General features: G+C 43.6%; 1 protein-coding gene across 1 annotated transcript in view; it reads left to right on the top strand.

Annotated features, from left to right (window-relative positions):
* The first annotated feature begins 1,160 nt into the window (after positions 1-1,160).
* Positions 1,161-27,187, top strand: part of LOC112235930 (leucine zipper putative tumor suppressor 2 homolog) — a 116,345-nt gene continuing 90,318 nt past the window's right edge. Inside the window, exon 1 of the mRNA XM_042299028.1 lies at positions 1,161-1,528. The gene's annotated coding sequence lies outside the window, so the exon portion shown is untranslated. The remainder of the gene's footprint in view (positions 1,529-27,187) is intronic.

Here is a 27,187-nt window from a genome sequence, read left to right on the forward strand (position 1 = left end):
TCAAGACAAAACAGGCTATATGCACACTGCCCACAAAATGAGGTGGAAACATAGCTGCACTTCCTAACCTCCTGCCCAATGTATGACCATATTAGACACATATTTCCCTCAGATTACACAGACCCACAAATAATTAGAAAACATATCCAATTTTGATTAACTCCCATATCTATTGGGTGAAATACCACAGTGTGCCATCACAGCAGCAATATGTGTGACCTGTTGCCACAAGAAAAGGGCAACCAGTGAAGAACAAACACCATTGTAAATACAACCCATACTTATGTTTATTTATTTCCCCTTGTGTTCCCTTTTTGAACTATTTGCACATCAGTATAACACTGTACATAGCCATGATATTACATGTCTATTCCTTTGAAACTTGTGAGTGTAATGTTTACTGTTCATTTCTGATAGATTATGTCACTTTTGTTTATGATCTATTTCACTTGCTTTGGCAATGTAAACATGTTACCCATGCAAATAAAGCCCTTTGAATTGACATGAATTGAGAGAGAGTTATATTTATTATTTATTTGAACTATTTGCACATCATTACACTCTGTATATACATAATATGACATTTAAAATGCCAATGAAGCCCCTTAAATTGAATTGAAATTGAAGTGAGCCAGAGTTAGAGTTCAACAGTGACCAGGGTCTCAGGTATCAGTCATGTTATATTCTTGACACATCCCTGACAATGAACCCATTCAAACACAATAACAGGTCCCGTTTCAAAGCTGTCAGACAGGTAGTGCTTAGAGGAATGAACATTTTAGTTTCTACAGGTTAGTTAGTGAGGGGATAGGATGACCCTTGGAAGGGTTTCTCCCCCAGTTAGGATCCTCTGACTAAAGAGATCTCAGACAGTGAGAGACCAGCCAAGTGGGACATTTTACACACCACAATTTGATCTATGTTGCATTGTAGGTTAACACAAGCGCTAGATTAAACACTACGTATATGACAAAGGACACATGAACTTTGAAGCAAAGCGCTCGACAGTAAAATTATGTAAAAACGGAATACCGGCCGTCGGAATACCCCTACGAACGCTCTCTGGTCCCCTCCTCCCCTCACCGGTCATAAACCTTGTCGCTTCAGATAAGCGGTCGAGCCCCGACAAGAGGAGAAAGTTCACCCGCGATGCTCCGTTCGTTTCCCTCTGTCTGCGGGTGGTGCTGAACGTTTGCACGCACGCGGAACGGGCGGTGGGGGCTGGGATACGGTGCGTGTGAGAGAACAAAAAGAGAGAACAGGACTTGACGAGCCTGTTTATTTTCCAAGCGGAAATTTCCACGTGTTTGCGACAGACACAAGAGGAAGAGTGAGAAGGATGAGGGGGGAAGCCTGAGTTTCTTCTCGTGAAAGAAGGAAAAATGTATAGGAAATAGGCCTGTCAACGAACAGAGACTGGATTTGTACGGTTTTAAGCTATATCAAGGAAATAACTTACTTATTTCAACCAAGACACATCAGGAAATAGTCGTTCCTCGGACGTTCTCTGCCAGAATTAGATTGAGAGGTGAGTTTCTTGAATGGAACTAAACTGTCAACAAGGTTTTCAAATTGTGTTCATGGAATCGATTGATCCTGTTCTGCATAAAATGTTGTTTATCCATGAAGTTTCTAAATAGGCTTATAGAGTCCTACGTATAAGTCCTCTATACAGTGGGCTACAAAATGACTGGCACTGCACAAACAATATTTAAAAAATATAAACAATATAATTATAGAGATAAACTCAAAATACCAACATGTGAAAAATACTGTACTTTATTAATGTTTCAATGGATCCCAACAAAATCATTTATTGATTTAATTAAAAATCTATGTCCTCCAAATCAAGGATTCACAATTAATTGAACCCTTAAATATTATTCTTAAAATCTACCAAAATTAAACCAGGAATTAAATTCCACTTATTTAAGTGTATGTAAGTGTTAAGGAACTATATTGAGCCATTACATCACTTCCTTTTTTCACTAGGGTATAAAAATGAGGTAACACGCATGCAATATCCCTTTGTCATCCAACACCATGAAGAAAAGAAAAGAACTGGCAGTTTAAAAGAGACAGATGTTCATAGAACTTCATAAATCTGGTAATGGCTACAAGAAGATCCACAAACGATTGAATATACCACTGAGCACTGTCAGGGCAATTATTAAAACATTTAAAAGATATAGAACAGTTGAAAACCTCACAGGTAGAGGATGCAAATGCATGTTGCCCCCCAGGATAGGGAGGAGGGTCGTGAGAGAAGCAACAAAATCCCCAAGAATCACTGTGATAGAATTGCAGGCCTTGGTGGCGTCTTGGGGTCACCAGGTTTAAAAAAGCACCATCAGACGCCACTTCCACAACCACAGGCTCTTTGGAAGGGTTGCCAGAAGAAAGCCCTTAATGACCCCAAGACACAGACACAAGCGCTTGGAGTTTGCCAAACGTCATTTAAATTATGATTGGAAAAAGGTGCTTTGGTCAGATGAGACCAAAATGTAACGTTATAGTCACATACAGCATCGGCATGTTTCGAAACAGAGATGCATACAAGGAGAGGCACCTCATACTCACAGTGAAATATGGAGGGGGGTCAGTGATGTTTTGGGGCTGTTTTAATTCCAGAGGTCCAGGGGCACTGGTTAAGATTGATGGCATAATGAATTCTACCAAGTATCAGGCAATTTTGGCTCAGTCTGGTTGCCTCTGCCAGAAGGCTGGGCCGTATGTGGACTTTCCAACAAGACAATGACCCAAAACATACCTCAAGATCCACACAGAAATGGTTCTGTGACAACAAAATCAATGTTCTGCCATGGCCATCTCAGTCTCCGGACCTCAATCCAATGGAAAACCTGTGGGCTGAGTGGAAGAGGGCTGTTGATAAGCGCAAACCCAAGAATGTGAAGGATCTTCAAAGCATCTGCATAGAGGAATGGTCCAAAATCCCTCCAAATGTGTTCCTTAACCTTGTCAAACATTACAGGAAAAGACTCCATGCTGTCATCCTTGCCAGACGTGGTAGCACTAAGTACTAAATGAGGAGTGCCAATAATTATGAAACCTTGATTTTGGTGAAATTAATTTTGTATTAAATAATTGTATGATTTTGGTTGGTTCCATTGAAACATTAATAAAGTACAGTATTTCTCACATGTTGGTATTTTGAGTTTATCTCTATAATTATATTGTTTGTGCATTGCCAGTCAGGGGTGCCAGTAATTTTGGAGCCCACTGTATATATATTATAATTATTTTTATAAGTCTGTTTAGTTTTTAGTTTTTGTTGAAGAAACACTAGTATACATACAATAAGTATACAAACAGACAATGAGGGGATAGGGGGTGCAACAAATGACAGATTATACAAATTCCTTAAAAGACACAGGTATTGATTGTTTTAACAGCTTTCTTATTAGAAAAGTGTAGAATGGTCTTAATATACTGCTCGAATTCCTTATAGAAAACATGTGTGTGTTTTTTATTAGTGAATTTACATTCATGAGTATGACATTTTCCCATTAGCACAATTAGATTGATGAGGTCAAATTATTTTTCTTTGTCCTTATTATAGTTAAGGAAACAGAGCAGCACATTCTCCCATAAATATATTTTTTTAAGTCATCAAGACTATTAACAATTATAAAACTATTAATATCTTGCCTTAATTTCTTTACATGTAGACAATGCTAAAATACATGCAAAACTGTTTCTGGATGCTCAACACAAAAAGCACAGTTAATGTTAATGTCTTTTTTTGAGTTTCTTCAGGTAATGATTTGCAGGGTCATACTTATGGATCATTCTGAAAGAGACCTCTTTGACCTTGTTAACAAGCAGGTATTTGCATAGTTATAACCAGACTTTTTTTAAACAGATATTCTTGACAAATGTATTCCAGTAAGTTGTGACATAAGGAATAGATACAATATCCTTTTGAAATAAAGCATGTATAGATCTCATGTTCTGAGGGAGCAAGGATGAACACATTTTCCTATTGGAGAGTCAAATCAAATCAAATGTTATTTGTCACATACATGTGTTTAGCCAATGTTATTGCAGGTGTCACGAAATTCTTGTGTTTCTAACTCCAACAGTGCAGTAATATCTAACACGTAATATCTAATAATTTCACAACAATACACACATCTAAAGTAAAGCAATGGAATGAAGAATATATCAATATTTGGGTGAGCAATATCAGAGCGGCGTAGACTAAGATACAGTGGAATAGGATAGAATACAGTATATACATAAGGGTGGTGACCTAGAATACCTCACAATCAAATGCCGACGTGGCCGACGTGAGTAAGACATTGAAACATGTTAACGCTTGCAAGGCTGCTGGCCCAGACAGCATCCATAGTGTCACGTTCTGACCTTAGTTCCCTTGTTCTTGTCTTTGTTTAGTATGGTCAGGGCGTGAGTTGGGGTGGGCAGTCTATGTTAGTTTTTCTATGATTTTCTATTTCTGTGTTTGGCCTGATGTGGTTCTCAATCAGAGGCAGCTGTCAATCGTTGTCCCTGATTGAGAACCATGTTTAGGTAGCCTGTTTTCTATTGTGTTTTGTGGGTGGTTATTTTCAGTCTTTGTGTGTCTGCACCAGACAGAACTGTTTCGGTTGTTTCTTTGTTGTTTGTTATTCAGTGTTCCGTTTTTTTTCCATTAAATACGATGAACACTTACCACGCTGCGCTTTGGTCCTCTCCTTCTTCCACCGACGACAGCCGTTACACATAGGCAATTCCTCAGAGCATGCGCAGACCAGCTGGCTGGTGAGTTTATGGACATATTCAATCGCTCTATCCCAGTCTGCTGTCCCCACATGCTTCAAGATGCCCGCCATTGTTGCTGTACCCAAGAAGGAAAGATAACTGAGCTAAATTACTACTGCCCCATAGCACTCACTTCTGTCATCATGAAGTGCTTAGAGATACTAGTCAAGTATCATATCACCTCCACCTTACCTGCCACACTAGACCCACTTCAGTTTGCATACCGCCCCAACAGGTCCACAGACGATGCAATTGCCATCACACTGCCCACTGTATGTGAGAACGCTGTTCATTGACTACAGCTCAGCATTCAACACCATAGTACCCTCCAAGCTCATCATTAAACTCAAGGCCCTGGGTCTCAACCTCACCCTGTGCAATTGGCTCCTGGACTTTCTGACGGGCCGCCCCCAGATGGTGAAAGTAGGAAACAACATCTCCACTTCGCTGACCATCAACACTGGGGCCCCACAAGGGTGCGTGCTCAGCCCCCTCCTGTACTCCCTGTTTACCCATGACTGCTTGCACATGCACACCTCCAACTCAATCATCAAGTTTGCAGACAACACAACAGTAGAAGGCTTGATTACCAACAACCAAGAGACAGCCTATAGGGAAAAGGTGAGGTCACTTGGAGTGTGGTGTCAGGAAAACAACTTCTCACTCAATATCAACAAAACAAAGGAAATGATCGTGGACTTCAGGAAACAGCAGAGGTATCACTGTCCACTTTAATAAATGGATCACTAGTCACTTTAAACAATGGCACTATATTAATGTTAACATATCTTATATTACTCGTCTCGTATGTATATACTTTACCTTATACCATCTATTGCACCTAGCCAATGCCACTCGGCCATCTCTCATCCATATATTTATATGTACATATTCTTATTCCATCCCTTTAGATTTGTGTGTATTAGGTAGTTGTTGGGGATTACTTGTTAGATATTTACTGCACTGTCGGAACTAGAAGCACAAGCATTTCGCTACACTCGCATTAATATCTGCTAACCATGTGAACAGTTGAAGTCGGAAGTTTACATACACCTTAGCCAAATACATTTAAACTCAGTTTTTAACAATTCCTGACATTTAATCCTAGTAAAAATTCCCTGTCTGAGGTCAGTTCCCCACTGCTTTATTTCCCCACTCCTTTATTTTAAGAATGCAAAATGTCAGAATAATAGTAGAGAGAATGATTAATTTCAGATTTGATTTCTTTCATCACATTCCCAGTGGATCAGAAGTTTACATACACTCAATTAGTATTTGATAGCATTTAACATTAACATCAAACATTTTGGGTAGCCTTCCACAAGCTTCCCACAATAAGTTGGGTGAATTTTGGCCCATTCCTCCTGACAAAGCTGGTGTAACTGAGTCAGGTTTGTAGGCCTCCTTGCTCGCACACGTTTTTTCAGTTCTGCCCACACATTTTCTATGGGATTGAGGTCAGGGCTTTGTGATGGCCACTACAATACCTTGAATTTATTGTCCTTAAGCCATTTTGCCACAACTTTGGAAGTTTGCTTGGGGTCATTGTCCATTTGGAAGACCCATTTGCGACCAAGCTTTAACTTCCTGACTGATGTCTTGAGATGTTGCTTCAATATATTCACATAATTTTCTATCCTCATGATGACATCTATTTTGTGAAGTGAACCATTTCCTGCTGCTGCAAAGCACCCCCACAACATGATGCTGCACCCCCGTGCCTCACGGTTGGGATGGTGTTCTTCGGCTTGCAAGCCTCCCCCTTTTTCCTCCAAACATAACAATGGTCATTATGGCCAAACAATAGTGTTTTTGTTTCATCAGACCAGAGGACATTTCTCAAAAAGTATGATCTTTGCCCCCTTGTGCAGTGGCTTTTTTATGGCGGTTTTGGAGCAGTGGCTTCTTCCTTGCTGAGAAGAGGGAAACGAAGCGGTCTTCTGGTCAGACTCCGGAGACGGGCACATCGTGCACCACTCCCTAGCATTCTTCTTGCCAATGTCCAGTCTCTTGACAACAAGGTTGATGAAATCCGAGCAAGGGTAGCATTCCAGAGGGACATCAGAGACTGTAACGTTCTCTGCTTCACGGAAACATGGCTAACTGGAGAGACGCAATCCGAAGCGGTGCAGCCAGCGGGTTTCTCCACGCATCGCGCCGACAGAAACAAACATCTTTCTGGTAAGAAGAGGGGCGGGGGCGTATGTCTTATGGCCAACGTGACATGGTGTGATGAAAGAAACATACAGGAACTCAAATCCTTCTGTTCACCTGATTTAGAATTCCTCACAATCAAATGTAGACCGCATTATCTACCAAGAGAATTCTCTTCGATTATAATCACAGCCGTATATATCCCCCCCCAAGCAGACACATCGATGGCTCTGAACGAACTTTATTTAACTCTCTGCAAACTGGAAACGATTTATCCGGAGGCTGCATTCATTGTAGCTGGGGATTTTAACAAGGCTAATCTGAAAACAAGACTCCCTAAATTTTATCAGCATATCGATTGCGCAACCCGGGTGGAAAGACCCTGGATCATTGTTACTCTAACTTCCGCGACGCATATAAGGCCCTGCCCCGCCCCCTTTCGGAAAAGCTGACCACGACTCCATTTTGTTGATCCCTGCCTACAGACAGAAACTAAAACAAGAAGCTCCCACGCTGAGGTCTGTCCAACGCTGGTCCGACCAAGCTGACTCCACACTCCAAGACTGCTTCCATCACGTGGACTGGGAGATGTTTCGTATTGCGTCAGACAACAACATTGACGAATACGCTGATACGGTGTGCGAGTTCATTAGAACGTGCGTTGAAGATGTCGTTCCCATAGCAACGATTAAAACATTCCCTAACCAGAAACCGTGGATTGATGGCAGCATTCGTGTGAAACTGAAGGCACGAACCACTGCTTTTAATCAGGGCAAGGTGTCTGGTAACATGGCTGAATACAAACAGTGCAGCTATTCCCTCCGCAAGGCTATCAAACAAGCTAAGCGCCAGTACAGAGACAAAGTAGAATCTCAATTCAACGGCTCAGACACAAGAGGTATGTGGCAGGGTCTACAGTCAATCACGGACTACAGGAAGAAACCCAGCCCAGTCACGGACCAGGATGTCTTGCTCCCAGGCAGACTAAATAACTTTTTTGCCCGCTTTGAGGACAATACAGTGCCACTGACACGGCCTGCAACGGAAACATGCGGTCTCTCCTTCACTGCAGCCGAAGTGAGTAAGACATTTAAACGTGTTAACCCTCGCAAGGCTGCAGGCCCAGACGGCATCCCCAGCCGCGCCCTCAGAGCATGCGCAGACCAGCTGGCCGGTGTGTTTACGGACATATTCAATCAATCCCTATACCAGTCTGCTGTTCCCACATGCTTCAAGAGGGCCACCATTGTTCCTGTTCCCAAGAAAGCTAAGGTAACTGAGCTAAACGACTACCGCCCCGTAGCACTCACATCCGTCATCATGAAGTGCTTTGAGAGACTAGTCAAGGACCATATCACCTCCACCCTACCTGACACCCTTGACCCACTCCAATTTGCTTACCGCCCAAATAGGTCCACAGACGATGCAATCTCAACCACACTGCACACTGCCCTAACCCATCTGGACAAGAGGAATACCTATGTGAGAATGCTGTTCATCGACTACAGCTCGGCATTCAACACCATAGTACCCTCCAAGCTCGTCATCAAGCTCGAGACCCTGGGTCTCGACCCCGCCCTGTGCAACTGGGTACTGGACTTCCTGACGGGCCGCCCCCAGGTGGTGAGGGTAGGCAACAACATCTCCTCCCCGCTGATCCTCAACACTGGGGCCCCACAAGGGTGCGTTCTGAGCCCTCTCCTGTACTCCCTGTTCACCCACGACTGCGTGGCCATGCACGCCTCCAACTCAATCATCAAGTTTGCGGACGACACAACAGTGGTAGGCTTGATTACCAACAACGACGAGACGGCCTACAGGGAGGAGGTGAGGGCCCTCGGAGTGTGGTGTCAGGAAAATAACCTCACACTCAACGTCAACAAAACTAAGGAGATGATTGTGGACTTCAGGAAACAGCAGAGGGAACACCCCCATCCACATCGATGGAACAGTAGTGGAGAGGGTAGCAAGTTTTAAGTTCCTCGGCATACACATCACAGACAAACTGAATTGGTCCACTCACACAGACAGCATCGTGAGGAAGGCGCAGCAGCGCCTCTTCAACCTCAGGAGGCTGAAGAAATTCGGCTTGTCACCAAAAGCACTCACAAACTTCTACAGATGCACAATCGAGAGCATCCTGGCGGGCTGTATCACCGCCTGGTATGGCAACTGCACCGCCCTCAACCGTAAGGCTCTCCAGAGGGTAGTGAGGTCTGCACAACGCATCACCGGGGGCAAACTACCTGCCCTCCAGGACACCTACACCACCCGATGCTACAGGAAGGCCATAAAGATCATCAAGGACATCAACCACCCGAGCCACTGCCTGTTCACCCCGCTGCCATCCAGAAGGCGAGGTCAGTACAGGTGCATCAAAGCTGGGACCGAGAGACTGAAAAACAGCTTCTATCTCAAGGCCATCAGACTGTTAAACAGCCACCACTAACATTGAGTGGCTACTGCCAACACACTGTCAATGACACTGACTCTACTCCAGCCACTTTAATCATGGGAATCGATGGGAAATGATGTAAATATATCACTAGCCACTTTAAACAATGCTACCTTATATAATGTTACTTACCCTACATTGTTCATCTCATATGCATACGTTGATACTGTACTCTATATCATCGATTGCATCCTTATGTAATACATGTATCACTAGCCACTTTAACTATGCCACTTGGTTTACATACTTATCTCATATGTATATACTGTACTCGATATCATCTACTGTATCTTGCCTATGCTGCTCTGTACCATCACTCATTCATATATCCTTATGTACATATTCTTTATCCCCTTACACTGTGTATGACAGTAGTTTTTTTTGGAATTGTTAGTTAGATTACTTGCTCGTTATTACTGCATTGTCGGAACTAGAAGCACAAGCATTTCGCTACACTCGCATTAACATCTGCTAACCATGTGTATGTGACAAATAAAATTTGATTTGATTTTGATTTGATTTGATTTGAGAGGCCTTTCAGGTTATGTTGATATAGGACTCATTGTACTGTGGATATAGATAATTTTGTACATGTTTCCTCCAGCATCAGGTCTTTTGCTGTTGTTCTGGGATTGATTTGCACTTTTCGCACTAAGATACATTCATGTCTGGTAGACAGAATGCATCTCCTTCTTGAGCGGAATCACGGCTGCGTGGTCCCTTGGTGTTTATACCTGCGTACTATTGTTTGTACAGTTGAACGTGGTACCATCAGGCGTTTTGAAATTGCGCCCAAGGATGAACCAGACTTATGGAGGTCTACAATTCTTTTATGTGGTCTTGGCTGATTTCTTTTGATTTTCCCATGATGTCAAGCAAAGAGGCACTGAGTTTGAAGGTAGTCCTTGCAATACATCCACAGGTACACCTCCAATTGATTCAAATTATGTCAATTAGCCTATATGAAGCTTCTAAAGCCATGACATCATTTTCTGGAATTTTCCAAGCTGTTTAAAGGCAGAGTCAACTTAGTGTATGTAAATGTCTGACCCACTGGAATTGTGATACAGTGATTTATAAGTGAAATAATCTGGCTGTAAACAATTGTTGGATAAATTACTTGTATCATGCACAAAGTAGATGTCCTAACTGACTTGCCAAAACTATAGTTTGTTAAAAAGACATTTGTGGAGTGGTTGAAAAATGAGTTTTAATGACTACAACCTAAGTGTATGTAAACTTCCGACTTCAACTGTATGTGACCAATACAATTTGTTTTGATATGTCTATTCCTCATGAACATGAAGCCAGATTGGGTCTCCTCTATAGTTCAGTCCAATGCTGCCTTCAATCTTTTTGCAAATATTGAGGCTAATAATTTGTAGTTATTATTGAGCAGATAGATTGGATGGCAATTATCGAGGAGTAACAAGTCTTTCTTGAGACCTTGAGTCAAACTGGGAGGGAGAGCATTACTTGTGATGCTTCAGAAAAGACATCCAACAGACATGGGGTTAACTGTTGAGAAAGGGTTTTGTCAACCTCAGCAGATCAGTCCGAGGAGACACATTATGTTTAAGGTATTGAATAGAATCAACTATAATAGGGTCATCACACAGTTCCCTCTCAGCGTCCCCAACTGATTTCATATCCCTCAGAGTCAAAAAAAGTGTTGAGGACACCTCACAATACTTAGAAATATATCAATTCCTGTTGAAGTTGCAACTAACGATAGAGATTCATTTGGGAGCATCTGTGATGAGACCATTAATATTTAATTGTTGAATTGTATTGTTCCCAAAGCTATATTGTAACGTCGGGAGAGTGATGGGTGTGGAGTCAGACGCAGAGAGCAGAAGGTAGACGGGAAAAAATGCTTTAATGTCCTCAAGCACAGTAACAGGTACAAACATGGGTGAAGCCCAAAACACAGGCGCAACAACCCCAAAACCACTGTTACCAAAATAACGGACAGCGAAAACCAAAAAGTACACAAACACCACTAACGTAAAATAAACACCAGCCCGCACAAACACCAGCGGGCTAAACTAACTTAAATAACACCCATCCCAAAACCCCAACAAGGAACAGGTGAAAACAATTAGACAGAAACAAACGAAAAGGAAAAAGGGATCGGTGGCAGCTAGTAGACCGGCGACGACGACCGCCAAGCGCCACCCGAGCAGGAAGGGGAGCCACCTTCGGTAGTATTCGTGACATAAGTAAAGTTAGGAATTAAACCCATAAATGTTGGTAATAATAATAATAATAATGATGTTGATAACAAGACAACAAGACAAAGAAAGTGACCCAGTCGGAGTGCAAAATACTTCCGTTGAAATGATTCTTAGAGTGATATCTCCAGCAGAGCATTCAAAACCATGAGGGAGCCATGAATCATTTCCCCATTGAGATCTCCAGAAAGTACTACGAGCTAAACAACAATCGCAAATTGAGTAAAAATGAAAAGAAACCAGCCTTGCACACCATATCGATTCAGTGAGAACAGTTTAAGCATAACAAAGATAACTTCCAGACCAAGAAACAACAAAGAGCTCACTGCCTATACTGCAGGTAAAAATAGCAAAGGTGAGAGAAAAATATAATAATAAATATCCATTACTACAGTAGTCCGGTGCAGTTAGAATGAAAGTTAAATCACCTTAGAGCCGGGAGTGAGATCTGCTCACATCAGAGGCAGCTTATCTAAGTAGCCTTTGTGACCATCGGGCACAGTCTATGATAGTCCTCAAGGGGGAAGGCTGATTTTGGATGCGTTGATGAAAGCCCTCCGATGAGGTAAGCCGCTTTCCCCTCTTTTCGTGCTTTTTCCACAGCTGGCCACAGTTTCTCTCTCCTTTCTCTGTCTGCTTTCGAGAGGTCTTCAGCAAACCACAGGTTGTTGTCGTGTAGGAAGGTAGATTTCTGTGCTGCTTTCCATGTGGCATGCCTGTAAATCCGTGATGTGAACTGGAGAATGACACCTCTGGGCTTGGAGTCACCCTGCCTTCTCGTGCCGAGGCGATGTACAGTGTCGACAACATCGGCTATCTTAGCCTTCTCCTCAGGCAGGACAGCTTGGTAGACTTTGAGGGTCTCTTGCCGCACGTTCTCCCCATCTGCCTCGGGAACGACATACAGTCTCAGATTCCACCGTCTGGAGTAGTTTTCAAGTTTGGCAATTCTTCTTTGACACAAGTCCATGTTTCCCTCCTCTATTCCGACACAATTTTCATTGTGGGCAACCTTCTTAACATCGTGGATTTTCATACATGCAAAGTCAACTGTTTTTTTAAGCCCTGAATTTTCATTGTGTTGTCGCCGACCATTTACTCTATATGACATCAGACCTGGTATTGATGAGCCTGGAAAGAGTGGCGATAACATTGTTATTGGCAGCGGCATCAGGGCCCAGTTCAAACATGCCTTTCTTGGAAGCTGGAGGTTTGCTTGGGGTTACAGGCAAAGAACGAAAATCCTTGTCTGACACCGTAAGTGTCATATACTATACTGGCTGACAGACTCTAAGGACATTGGATGACGCCTGAGCATTTCTAGCTGAGAAGGTAGCGATAAGATTTCTCTGTCAGTGCGCTGTGACATTTTTGAAAAATATCATCTTAAATCATCCATTCATTTGGTAGTTCAAAATAATACACTTTTCGCTATCTTTCAAAAGTTGGTATGCAGAGCTGGGATTAGCATGGGCTCAAGCTGCCATCTTGGAGCCTCCCTGTCACTCTGCTACAAACCAAAGCTAGTGGGAGGGAAAAATTGTCTCTAACTACCGTCCCACATCCGAAGCTCAGCTCACATGACTCATCAACCTGGTCTCAGAGCATTTCCTTTTCTGTATGTATATAAATCCGAGACACTTCATTTAGTATAATATGTTACGTTTCAGCCATATCTGAACCCTGTTGTTGACAAATCATCCATACTGGAAACATGCAGAACATGAGGCTATTTTTACCCTGTTTCAAAGGCTTTCATCTCTTAGGAAATAATGTCAATTTCATGGCCTACTCAGTCAAGTCTGTTCTGTTTATATCAGTGCGAAAGTGTCTGTCTACCCACTGGGCACCCACTGGTTTAATCAACGTTGTTGAACCAACGTGGAATAGAGATTGAATTGACGTCTGTGCCCAGTGGGAATAAGATGATTTACTTGACATTCCTTCTTTTTAAGATTTGCTACAAAATGTTTATTGTCTTTAATCATTGACCAAAAGCTATGGACAAATTTCTCATCATATTTCCAGGATTATGTCGCCATTTCAGCTGTCTTCCCTCAGACTGCTGTGAGTCTCTGGAGCGGGAATGCTGGGTAGTGTGCTGAGCTGCTGTCTGCCTCTGACTACACAGCTGTTTCAGTGTGGAGTTTCTGAATCCCTCAACCAACCCCACTGGCATCACCCTGTTTGGAAACACACACACTCACTCACACATGAATAGGAATGCACGAGCACACACACACATTCTAGGGTGTCCACCCACTCTGCCCACAGTTGATGAAAATGTGCTTTGGTGATGACGATTCACTTTCTGTTATAGAATACATTTTACCAAGACAAATATCTGTTCTGAATCGTTCAGTGGGGTCGTTCTCTGACATCATTAATATTATATCCTAGAAGTCATATTTCATAACCTAATACATCTGATAAAAAGCACTGAGCTCTGTTGACAGAGCGGTGCAGCTTCCTCGTCTAAACTTTTGGGGATTTTACATTTTGTCGTCTTCCAAGTTGTTTCCATGGGTTGCAAATAGATAAGTTAGCATGACATGAGCTGAATTAAATGTAAAAGGCTTTGAAAATAAAAAAGCTTGTGGTGTGCTCCGATTACATTTCACAGAGATATGCCTGTTTTTGTGAGAAATCTTTGTGGAAAAACAGGAACTTTGCATCAATTTGGACAGCATAGAATAAAATATGAAAATACTAAATGTCATGTCTCAAAATCGATATCTATCTTACCTCTATATTGTTTCATGTCCTCTGGATTTGAGAAGAAAGATGACGAGTTCAATGATAACCCACTGGGAACAGTTCAACTTCTAGTTTTGATTTGCATTTAGTTGAGTTGTCAACGAATGTAAATTCAACGTAAAATCACCACTTGTTTTTTCAGGCCTTCATTGATTTAGTCGCCCTAATTTTGATAATCCTACAAAGGTAAAAACTCCAATGAGTTTGGAACGAATGATGATAGAGACATGAGCTGTAGACCATAAGGTTATGATGGAGACATGAGCTGTAGACCATAAGGTTATGATGGAGACATGAGCTGTAGACCATAAGGTTATGATGGAGACATGAGCTGTAGACCATAAGGTTATGATGGAGACATGAGCTGTAGACCATAAGGTTATGATGGAGACATGAGCTGTAGACCATAAGGTTATGATGGAGACATGAGCTGTAGACCATAAGGTTATGATGGAGACATGAGCTGTAGACCATAAGGTTATGATGGAGACATGAGCTGTAGACCATAAGGTTATGATGGAGACATGAGCTGTAGACCATAAGGTTATGATGGAGACATGAGCTGTAGACCATAAGGTTATGATGGAGACATGAGCTGGAGACCATAAGGTTATGATGGAGACATGAGCTGGAGACCATAAGGTTATGATGGAGACATGAGCTGTAGACCATAAGGTTATGATGGAGACCATGGGGTTTCTTAGAGGAGTGTCTACACAATTAACAGGTTATTTTACACATTGGTCAAAAGATGCGTTTTGATTCGACACCCTACTCATTCCCGCTCATACCCAGAGTCTTGGCAGGAAACTCTCGGTCTGTTTCTCATGCCATCCCCAGGGGCAGAGAGAAAGAGAGCGTGAATGAGGGAGAAGGGGCAGAGAGAAAGAGAGCGAGAATGAGGGAGAAGGGGCAGAGAGAAAGAGAGCGAATGAGGGAGAAGGGGCAGAGAGAAAGAGAGCGTGAATGAGGGAGAAGGGGCAGAGAGAAAGAGAGCGTGAATGAGGGAGAAGGGGCAGAGAGAAAGAGAGCGTGAATGAGGGAGAAGGGGCAGAGAGAAAGAGAGCGAATGAGGGAGAAGGGGCAGAGAGAAAGAGAGCGTGAATGAGGGAGAAGGGGCAGAGAGAAAGAGAGCGTGAATGAGGGAGAAGGGGCAGAGAGAAAGAGAGCGTGAATGAGGAAGAAGGGGCAGAGAGAAAGAGAGCGTGAATGAGGGAGAAGGGGCAGAGAGAAAGAGAGCGTGAATGAGGGAGAAGGGGCAGAGAGAAAGAGAGCGTGAATGAGGGAGAAGGGGCAGAGAGAAAGAGCGTGAATGAGGGAGAAGGGGCAGAGAGAAAGAGAGCGAATGAGGGAGAAGGGGCAGAGAGAAAGAGAGCGAATGAGGGAGAAGGGGCAGAGAGAAAGAGAGCGAATGAGGGAGAAGGGGCAGAGAGAAAGAGAGCGAATGAGGGAGAAGGGGCAGAGAGAAAGAGAGCGTGAATGAGGGAGAAGGGGCAGAGAGAAAGAGAGCGTGAATGAGGGAGAAGGGGCAGAGAGAAAGAGAGCGTGAATGAGGGAGAAGGGGCAGAGAGAAAGAGAGCGTGAATGAGGGAGAAGGGGCAGAGAGAAAGAGAGCGAATGAGGGAGAAGGGGCAGAGAGAAAGAGAGCGAATGAGGGAGAAGGGGCAGAGAGAAAGAGAGAGAGAAGGGCAGAGAGAAGAGGAGGCATGGAAAGTGACAGAGGATACAGTGCATCAGTGAAAGCTGCTGGCAGAGAGAGCAAGTGAGAGAGATGACAGGATGAGAGAAAGAAAGAGAGTTAATGGGGGAGTGAGAGGGGCGAGATAGGGTTAAGTTGTGACACTGTAAAAATATATTTGTTTTATGTTCTAGTCTCAAGGCCTGTGTTAATGTTTTAATCCAGTGTATGGATCAGAGTTGGTAACGCTGCTGGTCTGATTGGACCATAAATAATCCTCACACAGAGAGACAAAGAAATGGAATCTTTCTCTCTCTTCTCAGTTCAATTCAATTCAAGGGGCTTTATTGGCATGGGAAACATATGCTAACATTGACAAAGCAAGTGAAGTAGATAATAAAGTGAAATAAACAATCAAAATTAACTCTAAATTCAATTAAATTTGCTTTATTGGCATGACATAACAATGTACAAATTGCCAAAGCTTACTTTGGATATTTACAATATGAAAATAATAAGACTCAAAATTGTCAATGGGAACAACAATAACCTAGGGTCAAAATAACCATACATTGAACAATAACAATAAGCATACAGTAGAGGACATGTGCAGGTTGATTGGTCTGTCAGACACTGTCCCTCACTGTCTGCTCTCTCAGTCTCTGTCTCTCTTTCTCTCTTCCTCTCCCTCTCTTCCTCTCTCTCTCTCTCTCTCCCCCCCCTCTCTCTCCCCTCTCTCTCTCTCTCTATTCATCCCCCTCTCCAAGGTAATTTTCACATTGTCTAAAGAAGTAATCTAGTTGATGTTTATTTGTATTTTTATATGGCAGGAGAGTAAAAATTCCAGCCGGAATAACCTACTGTTTTTTGGTGAACTCCAAGGTCTGATAGCAATAGTCCCGTGCGAATCAACATACCTGTGTTTTGAGAGAAATGTCTGAGATTGGCAGGTGTTGCTCGCTGTTTGCGTAAGAAAACAATAACTGATTCGATAAATTGAGCTTTATGTCACGACTCCTACCGAAGGTGGCTCCCCTTCCTGTTCGGGTGGTGCTCGGCGGTCGTCGTCACCGACCTACTAGCTGCCACCGATCCCTTTCTCCCTTTTCTGTTGGTTTGGTCTGATTTGTTTCACCTGTTTCTTGTTTAGACTTGTAGTTTGGCTATTTAAGTCGGTAGGACCGCCTGCTCTTCATGTGTTTGGCTATTTAAGTCGGTAGGCCCGCCTGCTCTTCATGTGTTTGGCTATTTAAGTCGGTAGGACCGCCTGCTCTTCATGCGTTTGGCTATTTAAGTCGGTAGGCCCGTCTGCTCTTCATGTGTTTGGCTATTTAACTCGGTAGGACCGCCTGCTCTTCATGTGTTTGGCTATTTAAGTCGGTAGGACCGCCTGCTCTTCATGTGTTTGGCTATTTAAGTCGGTAGGACCGCCTGCTCTTCATGTGTTTGGCTATTTAAGTCGGTAGGACCGCCTGCTCTTCATGCGTTTGGCTATTTAAGTCGGTAGGCCCGTCTGCTCTTCATGTGTTTGGCTATTTAAGTCGGTAGGACCGCCTGCTCTTCATGCGTTTGGCTATTTAAGTCGGTAGGCCCGTCTGCTCTTCATGTGTTTGGCTATTTAAGTCGGTAGGCCCGCCTGCTCTTCATGTGTTTGGCTATTTAACTCGGTAGGACCGCCTGCTCTTCATGTTTGGCTATTTAAGTCGGTAGGCCCGTCTGCTCTTCATGCGTTTGGCTATTTAAGTCGGTAGGCCCGTCTGCTCTTCATGTGTTTGGCTATTTAAGTCGTCTGCTCTTCAGGTCGGTAGGCCGTCTGCTCTTCATGCGTTTGGCTATTTAAGTCGGTAGGACCGCCTGCTCTTCATGCGTTTGGCTATTTAAGTCGGTAGGACCGCCTGCTCTTCATGTGTTTGGCTATTTAACTCGGTAGGACCGCCTGCTCTTCATGTGTTTGGCTATTTAACTCGGTAGGACCGCCTGCTCTTCATGCGTTTGGCTATTTAAGTCGGTAGGCCCGTCTGCTCTTCATGTGTTTGGCTATTTAACTCGGTAGGACCGCCTGCTCTTCATGTGTTTGGCTATTTAAGTCGGTAGGACCGCCTGCTCTTCATGTGTTTGGCTATTTAAGTCGGTAGGACCGCCTGCTCTTCATGCGTTTGGCTATTTAAGTGTTCTGCTCTTCATGTGTTTGGCTATTTAAGTCGGTAGGACCGCCTGCTCTTCATGCGTTTGGCTATTTAAGTCGGTAGGACCGCCTGCTCTTCATGCGTTTGGCTATTTAAGTCGGTAGGACCGCCTGCTCTTCATGTGTTTGGCTATTTAAGTCGGTAGGCCCGTCTGCTCTTCATGTGTTTGGCTATTTAAGTCGGTAGGACCGCCTGCTCTTCATGCGTTTGGCTATTTAAGTCGGTAGGACCGCCTGCTCTTCATGCGTTTGGCTATTTAAGTCGGTAGGACCGCCTGCTCTTCATGTGTTTGGCTATTTAAGTCGGTAGGCCCGTCTGCTCTTCATGTGTTTGGCTATTTAACTCGGTAGGACCGCCTGCTCTTCATGTGTTTGGCTATTTAACTCGGTAGGCCCGCCTGCTCTTCATGTGTTTGGCTATTTAACTTTCTTCATGCGTTTGGCTATTTAAGTCGGTAGCCCGTCTGCTCTTCATGTGTTTGGCTATTTAAGTCGGTAGGACCGCCTGCTCTTCATGCGTTTGGCTATTTAAGTCGGTAGGCCCGTCTGCTCTTCATGTGTTTGGCTATTTAAGTCGGTAGGCCCGTCTGCTCTTCATGTGTTTGGCTATTTAAGTCGGTAGGCCCGTCTGCTCTTCATGTGTTTGGCTATTTAAGTGGGCAGGCCCGCCTGCTCTTCATGTGTTTGGCTATTTAAGTCGGTAGGCCCGCCTGCTCTTCATGTGTTTGGCTATTTAAGTCGGTAGGCCCGCCTGCTCTTCATGTGTTTGGCTATTTAAGTCGGTAGGCCCGCCTGCTCTTCATGTGTTTGGCTATTTAAGTCGGTAGGCCCGCCTGCTCTTCATGTGTTTGGCTATTTAACTCGGTAGGACCGCCTGCTCTTCATGTGTTTGGCTATTTATGTGTGCTCTTCATGTGTTTGGCTATTTAACTCGGTAGGCCCGCCTGCTCTTCATGTGTTTGGCTATTTAAGTCGGTAGGACCGCCTGCTCTTCATGCGTTTGGCTATTTAAGTCGGTAGGACCGCCTGCTCTTCATGTGTTTGGCTATTTAAGTCGGTAGGCCCGTCTGCTCTTCATGTGTTTGGCTATTTAACTCGGTAGGACCGCCTGCTCTTCATGTGTTTGGCTATTTAACTCGGTAGGCCCGCCTGCTCTTCATGTGTTTGGCTATTTAACTCGGTAGGACCGCCTGCTCTTCATGCGTTTGGCTATTTAAGTCGGTAGCCCGTCTGCTCTTCATGCGTTTGGCTATTTAAGTCGGTAGGACCGCCTGCTCTTCATGCGTTTGGCTATTTAAGTCGGTAGGCCCGTCTGCTCTTCATGTGTTTGGCTATTTAAGTCGGTAGGCCCGTCTGCTCTTCATGTGTTTGGCTATTTAAGTCGGTAGGCCCGTCTGCTCTTCATGTGTTTGGCTATTTAAGTCGGTAGGCCCGTCTGCTCTTCATGTGTTTGGCTATTTAAGTCGGTAGGACCGTCTGCTCTTTGTACGGGCTTGTTTATTCCCACTTTGTATGTGTGGTAGTGCGAGCTTGGTTTGGTTCCTGTTTTGGACATTTGTTTTGCTCAGTTTCGTTGTATAGACTATTTTGCCCGGTGCTGAATAGAGCTATTCAGAACTTTCTGCCACCTGACTCCTCATCCACTACGCACAAGATTGTTACACATTTAGCTATATATGAATGGCCTACATGTAGCCTATCAACTTTCACAGTGAATGCTTTTGTTTACAGTGGGGCAAAAAAGTATTTAGTCAGCCACCAATTGTGCAAGTTCTCCGACTTAAAAAGATGAGAGGCCTGTAATTTTCATCATAGGTACACTTCAACTATTACAGACAAAATGAGAAAAAAAATCCAGAAAATCACATTGTAGGATTTTTAATGAATGTATTTGCAAATTATGGTGGAAAATAAATAATTGAATATTGCCAAATGCATCAGTAAAAAATATTGAGCCTATTTAATGCAACCCTTGCTGCTAATAGATGCATACAGCTGACCTACACGTTTGGATATTACAAGCTCACATTCTCATCCATAGCCTTAAAATGCATCTCAAGTGCAATTGCACTGTTTAGCTCACATCTGAAGGCTGGAGGGGTGGGGGCATTTAGGACGTGCTGCGGATCACTAATATATCCTAATGATTCTGATCACACTTCCTCAATTTAATCACTTTGGCCACACTATTGGAAATATGGTTTGGTAGGGTTTAGAAACTTGAGAACCAAGCTTGAGTTATCAGTGTGGCCCTATCACCTGGACATGTTGAAATACTGTATCTTCACGCCTAGAATAAAAAAACGAATGCCGTCCGAATCGGAATAACGGACATTCTGGAGTAATAATTACTTAACCAACGTTCTCGACTAATACTAGTCCTGTGCGAATAGGTCTGTCACCTTTATTTAACCAGGTAGGCCAGTTGAGAACAAGTTTTCATTTACAATTGCGACTTGGCCAAGATAAAGCAAAGCAGTGCGACAAAAACAACAACACCGAGTTACACATAGGATAAGCAAACGTACAGTCAGTAACACAATAGAAAAATCTATATACAGTGTGTACAAATTTAGTAAGATTAGGGAGGTAAGGCAATAAATAGGACATAGTGGCGAAATAATTACAATTTAGCATTAACACAGGAGTGATAGATGTGCAGATGATGATGTGCAAGTAGAGATACTGGGGTGAAAAAGAGCAACAACAAAAAAACAATATGGGGATGAGGTAGTTGGGTGGGCTATTTACAGATGGGCTGTGTACAGGTGCAGTGATCGTTAAGCTGCTCTGACAGCTGATGCTTATAGTTAGTGAGGGAGATATAAGTCTCCAGCTTCAGTGACTTTTGCAATTCGTTCCAGTCATTGGCAGCAGAGAACTGGAAGGAAAGGCAGCCAAAGCAGGTGTTGGCTTTGGGGATGACCAGTGAAATATACCTGCTGGAGCGCGTGCAACGGGTCGGTGTTGCTATGGTGACCAGTGAGCTGAGAAAAGGCTGGGTTTTAACTAGCAAAGACTTGTAGATGACCTGGAGGCAGTGGGTTTGGCGACGGATATGAAGCGAGGGCCAGCCAACGAGAGCATACAGGTCGCAGTGGTGGGTAGTATATGGGGCTTTGGTGACAAAATGGATGGCACTGTGTTAGACTACATCCAGTTTGCGGAGTAGAGTGTTGGAGGCTATTTTGTAAATGACATCGCCGAAGTCAAGGATCGGTAAGATAGTCAGTTTTACGAGGGTATGTTTGGCAGCATGTGTGAAGGAGGCTTTGTTGCGGATTAGGAAGCCAATTCTAGATTTAATTTTGGATTGGAGATGCTTATTTTAGTATTTTAGATTGTGATGAGGTGTGGTCGTTTGACCGCGGACCCATTACGGACGCAGGCAATGAGGCAGTGATCACTGAGATCCTGGTTGAAGACAGCAGAGGTGTATTTGGAGGGCATGTTGGTCAGGATGATATGTATGAGGGTGCCCATGTTTACGGATTTAGGTTTGTACCTGGTAGGTTCCTTGATAATTTGTGTGAGATTGAGGGCATCTAGCTTAGATTGTAGGACGGCCGGGGTGTTAAGCATATCCCAGTTTAGGTCACCTAACAGTACGAACTCTGAAGATAGATGGAGGGCAATCAATTCACATATGGTGTCCAGGGCACAGCTGTTGGCTGAGGGGAGTCTATAACAAGCGGCAACAGAGAGGGACTTATTTCTGGAAAGGTGGATTTTTAAAAGTAGAAGCTTGAACTGTTTGGGCACAGACCTGGATAGTAAGACAGAACTCTGCAAGCTATCTCTGCAATAGATTGCAACTCCGTCTCCTTTGGCAGTTCTATATTGACGGAAAATGTTGTAGTTGGGGACGGAAATTTCAGAATTTTTGGTGGCCTTCCTAAGCCAGGATTCAGACAAGGCTAGGACATCAGGGTTGGAGGGGTGTGCTGAAGCAGTGAATAAACAAGCTTAGGGAGGAGGCTTCTGATGTTAACATGCATGAAACCAAGGCTCTTACGGTTACAGAAGTCAACAAATGAGAGCGCCTGGGGAATAGGTGTAGTACTGGGAGATACAGGGCCTGGGTTAACCTCTGCATCACCAGAGGAGCAGAGGAGGAGTAGGATAAGGGTACGCCTAAAGGCTATAAAAACTGGTCGTCTATTGCGTTGGGGACAGAGATTTAAAGGAGCAGATTTATTGGCGTGGCAGAATAGATTCAGGGCATAATGTACAGACAAGGGTATGGTAGGATGTGAGTACAGTGGAGGTAAACCTAGGCATTGAGTGACAATGAGGGAGGTTGCATCTCTGCAGGTGAGGTCTCTGCATGCATGGGGGGTGGTACAAAAGAGCTATCTAACACATGTTGAGCGGTACTGGGGACTCTACAGTGAAATAAAACAATAATAACTAAGTGAAACAGCAGAAGACAAGACATATTGACATTAGAGATAGGCATAAAGCAATCACAGGTGTTGGTCAGGAGAACTAAGACAACAATAGGTAAATGGCGATGAATGGGCAGAGAGGGTCAGTTAGGTACACACAGGACCTGAGTTCGAGGCTGGGGCCGACAGATAAACAAAATTAGGTACAGTGTTAATGAACAGACCAGCAGGCATCAGCTGTGTAGTCGCTACTACGCTAGGCGAGCGGGAAACACAGAGTTCATAAAGCTAGCAGGCCGGGGCTAGCAGATGGGTCTTCGGCGACATCGCAACGGAAAAGCCTGTTGAAACCACATCGGGCGATCACGTTGGCAGTCCAGTCGTGATGGATCGGCGTGGCTCCATGTCGACAATAAAGGGTCCAGGCCACTTGGCAAAAGAGGTATTCTAGCCCAAGAATTATCTGGTATATGCCGTCTGCTGGCCGGGAGATGGGCCTAGGTTGAGGCTAGCTCAAGGCTAACTGGTGCTCGCTTCGGGACAGAGACGTTAGCCAACAGTAGCCACTCAGTTGCAGCTAGCTAGCTGCGATGATCCAGTGTAATGGTCCAAAGCTTGTGGCAGGAATCCGGTGATGTGGTGGAGAAAAGCAGTCCTATATGCTCTGGGTTGATATCGCGCTGTGCAGACTGGCATGTAATTGTCCGAGCTAAAGGTGAATACTGCTAGCAGTGGCAAACAATGACGAGTAGCTAGTATGCTGGCTAGCTGCTGATTGAGGTTCCAGTTATAAGGTCTAAAAAAATGCAGATCCGTACCACATTGGGTGAGGCGGGTTGCAGGAAAGTATGTTTAGTTCGTAGATGGAAAGTGAGATTAAAATATTATTATTTTTAAACGAAAAACAGACTATTTAGAAACTAATTTACACGGGACAAGACAAGCACACGTCCGACTGCGACGCCATCTTCGATATGTGATGCATGTGTCACGTAAAGAGAGCAAGGTTTAAGGGAATAGGGAATGTTTACGTAAACAAATGAGGGATTTCTGTAACAGAACTTTTCAGTCAGAAATGGCTGTAATTTTATTGCAGCTTCAACAAACATGGAAAGTGCGATTAAAACGTTGATGTTCTGTGGTGGTCGCTGCAGCAGGGAGGAGAGAGAGACATTGGGTGCTAGTCAGTCACTCGCTGTCTTTTTCTTTAACACAGCGCAGCAAGTCTGAGCCTGGCCCGGCACAATCAAATCAATTGCTGGTCGGACACCCTCTAGTCATTTGTGTGTCTTAATTATTTAATCAACCGTGTGCTTAAAGCATCAGACAAGTTCAGTGAATATAGTTGATTTGATTAAAACACATAGAATGTGTCAATATATGGGAAAAAAATGAGTGAGAGACTTGAGAACTCTCAGAACAATAAGAGTGAAGAGTTTGTAGGGCTGTCCCCGGCTAAAAAAAAACCTTGGTCGACCAAGAGTCGTCTGAGAGTTCTCAAGTCTCTCACTCAAGGTCAGCTTTATTGGATTTAGGATTTACAGTCAAACAGCCATCTCTCTTTGGCTTCGTTTACTATGGCTCAACTCCATGCATAAACCTTGTAAGATCATGTAAGAGTATTACAAAGTGCTCACAGACTTAAAAAATGTTGTCCTCTGGCTCCCAGGATCTATAATTGGGGATTGGGAATTCTCACACATTCGCCATCCTACCCCTGGCCCGTCCTGTTGTGTGGTTCTGGTTGAGTAACCCTGGTAACCCTGGTGGCATCACTCCCAGACAGGGACCACAGTGAATTAGGTCAAAGGGCACTGGAGCGTCCTGTCTGTGTCGGGCTGGGGACCAGGAGAGGGGGTTTAGAGGGTGTTTGGAGGAGAAGAATTAGGCTGTCTGGGAGTTTTGGCAACGGGTGTGGGGGCCTGTTTGGGGGATATAACGCAAGCTAATATTATCTTGTTTGTTAGCAAAAATGTACTTGACTGGAACTTGTTACATTTTTTGGCCTAGTTTGTTCCTCTTATATAAAGAGGCGATGGGAAATCACAACTAATTGTGGTAAGATCTTGATGATTCAGTGATTTGACTTGAGAAAAGAGAGAGAGAATCACAAGAGACACCTGTCTTCTAGTCCTTTACCAGGGTAAAAAGAGAGCAAAGGAGAGAAAGAGGAAGAAAGAGAGGGGGAGATGGAAGTAGCATGTCATCTCTTATTTTCTCACTGCAGCGCTGTAAAGAGATTTGTTTCAATTACATAACCCCTTACCCCCCTCTCTCCTTCCCCCTCTTTCCCCCCTTCCTATTTCCCAACAAATTCTCTCCCTCTTCTAGAGAGAGGACAGATTGCTAATTCAGACATATTTCTAATTGCTATTCAAACATATTTTATTCTGTGTTTTGGGATGAGAGAGAGAGAGAGAGAGAGAGAGAGAGAGAGAGAGAGAGAGAGAGAGAGAGAGAGAGAGAGAGAGAGAGAGAGAGAGAGAGAGAGAGAGAGAGAGAGAGAGAGAGAGAGAGAGAGAGAGAGAGAGAGAGAGAGAGAGAGAGAGAGAGAGAGAGAGAGAGAGAGAGAGAGAGAGAGAGAGAGAGAGAGAGAGAGAGAGAGAGAGAGAGAGAGAGAGAGAGAGAGAGAGAGAGAGAGAGAGAGAGAGAGAGAGAGAGAGAGAGAGAGAGAGAGAGATCAGCCTGAGAGGTCTGGAGATGGCCTAGCATCCATGTCAGTCCTCATCAGCTACACACACTCCCTCCCTCCCTCCCTGGGGCAGTAAATACAGGTTGTCACGCAAACCTGGGAATGATGACATCCTGTCACAGAGAGCCTTATCTGAGAGAGTGTGTGTGTTTGTATGTTGGTCTGGCCCGTCTTCTGCCTTTTTGTCTCAAGCAAACCATGTCAGTCCCTCATCAGGCTACCTGGCCAGCTGTACACTCCCTCCCTCCAGGCAGTCCCTGGCCAGCTGTAAATACACCTGTCTGTCAGGCAAACCTGGGAATGTACCCTGTCTGTCATGACATCCTGTCAGGCAGTAACCTTATCTGAGAGAGTGTGTGTGTTTGTATAATACAGACTGTGCCCGTCTTCTGCCTTTTTGTCTCAAGCAAACAGCTAGCTGTAAGTACTGACCTGTCTGTCAGGCAGTAACCTGGTCAGCTGTAAGTACTGACCTGTCTGTCAGGCAGTAACCTGGTCAGCTGTAAGTACTGACCTGTCTGTCAGGCAGTAACCTGGCCAGCTGTAAGTACTGACCTGTCTGTCAGGCAGTAACCTGGCCAGCTGTAAGTACTGACCTGTCTGTCAGGCAGTAACCTGGTCAGCTGTAAGTACTGACCTGTCTGTCAGGCAGTAACCTGGTCAGCTGTAAGTACTGACCTGTCTGTCAGGCAGTAACCTGGTCAGCTGTAAGTACGGAGGTGAGTAGATGACTCATGTTTATATCTGTACCATCATCTGTGACAGCATGGGCCATTGAGGCCAAGTCCATTTTGAAGAAGTCAATTGTCTTCTTCTTTTGTTTGCATAATGCATTCAGCTTATATTGGTGATTTACCGCCACCTGCAGTGCAGGAGTCCTGAAGCAAATCCCCTTATTGTTTGGGATACCTTTAAATGTACCTTCAGAGGTCATTCAATTCAATATTCATCAATAATAAAAAAGCAGTTTCTGGCTAAAGAGACAAGACTAACAAGGGGAATCCATGCACTAATAGTACAGGTAGACAGCTAATAAAAACAACACTACGACGCAAAATAAGTTCGAGGAAAAACATTAAGTACATAAGGAACTTATTCAAGCACGATCTAATGTAATCTATTACAAAAATACAGCAAATATGGAGAAAAATGCACAAAATTCTTCCTGAATCTCCGCTAACAAAAATTATTTGCAGAAACTCGTTACTAAAGACTGAGTCATCTATGATTCTCAGAATAATATTTTAAAAGAGGAAGATAAATATTTTAGGCAGATGTTCTCTTTTTCGTCTCCCACTGAATGAAGATGACGTTAAGGAATTCGTTAAGGAACCTGCCTATTTATGGAAAAATTGCCCTGATTAACTCCTTAGTCATATCTCAGTTTACTCACGTACTTATGGCGCTGCCTACTCCTGATGATTCGTTTTCAAATCATATGAGCAAAGAAAATGTTACTTTATCTGGGACGCTAAACCAGACAAAATAAAGCGAGCCTATCTATATAATGAATTTGAATTGGGTGGGTTGAGATTATTAAATATAAAAGCACTAAACCTCTCTCTAAAAGCTTCACTCATTCAAAAGTTTTATTTGAACCCTAAATGGTTCTCAAGTAGATTACTAAGAAAAGCTCATCCATTGTTTAAAAATGGCCTTTTTGCCTTTGTGTAAATTGCCATGTCTCATTTTCTATAAACTGAACATGATACTTTTTTCAAAGTATCTCTCTTTTTCAAACAAGCATTGCAGAACTGGCTACAATTTCAATTTCATCCCCCTGAAAAGATAGAACAAATATTACAACAAATTTTATGGCTGAACTCAAATGTGCTGTTTGATAAAATACCTGTATTTATGGG

The sequence above is a fragment of the Oncorhynchus tshawytscha genome, linkage group LG16 (assembly GCF_018296145.1).
Source record: "Oncorhynchus tshawytscha isolate Ot180627B linkage group LG16, Otsh_v2.0, whole genome shotgun sequence".
NCBI classification, from domain to species: domain Eukaryota; kingdom Metazoa; phylum Chordata; class Actinopteri; order Salmoniformes; family Salmonidae; genus Oncorhynchus; species Oncorhynchus tshawytscha.